General features: G+C 35.4%; 1 protein-coding gene across 3 annotated transcripts in view; it reads left to right on the plus strand.

Annotated features, from left to right (window-relative positions):
• The window catches only part of cyp4f3 (cytochrome P450, family 4, subfamily F, polypeptide 3), a 14,267-nt gene that overhangs the window by 479 nt on the left and 11,288 nt on the right, over positions 1–2,500 (plus strand). The gene's annotated exons all lie outside the window — the stretch shown is intronic.

Consider the following 2,500-nt stretch of genomic DNA (forward strand, 5'->3'; position numbering starts at 1 on the left):
GGTTACACTTGATTTTAAGCTGTCATTGTTACAGTGTAATTATATATTTAAGTACTGAGTAATATTAAGCAATACTTAATATAGGGTTAGGATTTGGTTGAGGGTTAGTTGCATGTAATTATGCATAATTGACTGTTATTAGGCTATTACTACACTCTAAAAAATTGGTTGTTTTAACCCAATTTTGGGTCAAATATGGACAAACCCAAACATTGGATTAAAAATGCAATTTAAAAATTTGACCCAACGGCTGGGTTTGTTCATATTGGGTTAAAACAACCCAGCATTTTTTAGAGTGTATGGTAATGTCACATGTATTGCATATGAACCTTGTGCATTTTTTACATTTAGCATTGCAATGTCATCTAGCTATTCCTTTTTTAATCGCCTCTCTGTATTTTTGAGCGAATGCATTTAGCGTGTGATGTGTAAAACTATGCGTTGATCTGGTCAGTGATATGAAGCACAGAGGTTCGCACCGGAAAACTGTTGCATCAATAAACGGAAGGAATGTTATTTCTCAAGAGACTGCGCACAACAGGGAAGATGTCCACAGAAAAGAGGAAAGAACGAAAGAAAGTCGAGAAGTGATATTGCATTGTTATTAAGTTGTACAACTGAGCATGATGCATGCCGTTCGAAAGGTCGAATATCTGGCAGGAAAAGCAGAAGAGCGGGTTTGTTCATGACTTTACCTCAGTCACTGTCACTGTTCCAGGAACTACTCGATGTTTATGGCAAGCCGTCTTAACATTTAATCATTTAAACCGACTAGTATCTATTTTCATACTAGTAACTATTTTTTAGATACTAGTATCTATTCCATTAAGTACTAGTACCTATGTATTAGATACTAGTATTTATTCCAAATGTTACTAGTAAGATTTTTAATTGAACTCTACTCTGGCCGTTCTGACTAGTCATAACATAAGACTAGTAAAAAAGCATTGTGACTTGTAAAATAAGAATAGTTACTAGCAGTGTTGGGCAAGTTACTTTTAAAAAGTAATTAGTTACAGTTACTAGTAACTTCTTCCAAAAAGTAACTAAATTAGTTACTCAGTTACAAATTTTAAAAGTAACTAGTTACTTAAGAAAGTAACTATTGCGTTACTTTCAAGTAAAATTAAATTTTAAATGCTCAAATGTGACCCCACCTCTACCCCTCTTTCACGGAACTTAAAATACATGTGCATGTTCAATTATTTATGATAAATCTGAATATTATAATGAAATGGACACTTAATACAATGCATTATTAACAGAAACGTGAAACATTGTACACACATCTAAAAAAAAAAAATGTTGCTGTGGGACAACCTCCATTATCTGGGCTCGTCGCCATACCTGTCTCTCGTTGGCTGACTGGCTTGTGTTGTTCCTGTCCTGTCCTGTCCGACTATGCGTTTTAATGGGTCGTTCGCGAATGAGCTTTTGATGGGTCTAAGAGCCGGCTCTGTTAGGTGAACGTCGGGAGCTGGCTCGCATATCTGAAGAGCCGACTCTATTTTTACAAATTTAGCCTATAGAAATTAAATAATTATGTAATACAAATTGAAATATTATAGTCAAAGTCATTTAAAGAGCCGTTTGTGAGCCAAAAGAGCCGTCTCTTTTCAGTGAGCTGAGCCAAAAGAGCCGAATGCCCATATGCGTGCTTTCGAACACCCGCCCAACTCTACCTCTGATTGGCTTACAATGAAATGTTACTCTACCTCAGCCAATCGTCAGCATTTATGCGCTTGTCTCGTGCTCTGCCCACTAACCAAGGAAGAACAGTAAAAAAAAAGTATTTGCCTCTCGCTCAGAGATCTAGTTGGTCTGATGAAAAAAAACCCAGCTTCTTCAGGTATAGTAACGCGCCGCATTTTTTGGCAGTAACGGTAACGGCGTTATTAAGATGAGAAGAGTAATCGTTACTGGAAAAAGTAATGCCGTTAGTAACGTTATTCCCATCACTGGTTACTAGTAACAGTTATAAAAGATACTAGTGTTTAATAAATAGGTACTAGTATCTAATTAATCAGTACTAGTATCTATTAAAAGGTACTAGTATCTAAAAATATATAAGTATATGTACTAGTCACAATTGGAATACATACTAGTCAGAACTGAATAGTTGATCTCTGAATGACAGATCCCATAGAAGTCAATGGCAAATTTTTTATTTTTTACTAGTAACAAAAGTATAGTTACTAGTCACTATTGAATATGTACTAGTATCTATTGAATAAGTACTATCTTTAAAAAGGTATAGTATCTAAAGAATAAGTACTAGTAGCATGCAAATAGATACTAGTCGGTTTAAATGTTTAGACGGCTTGCCATTGGATGTTTGCATGCAAAACCTGGTTATCTGGGATCTCACAGCTCATGGTTTGAGATGCAATCGAGGGTTTCTTTTTTAAGAACGGCTTTCCTCATCATGAGTGATAATAATGCGCGGTTATGATGTTTTTATGTTGTTATGTATTCTATCACAATACTATAGGCTACATAT

The sequence above is a fragment of the Phoxinus phoxinus genome (assembly GCF_949152265.1).
Source record: "Phoxinus phoxinus genome assembly, chromosome: 21".
Classification (NCBI taxonomy): Eukaryota; Metazoa; Chordata; class Actinopteri; order Cypriniformes; family Leuciscidae; genus Phoxinus; species Phoxinus phoxinus.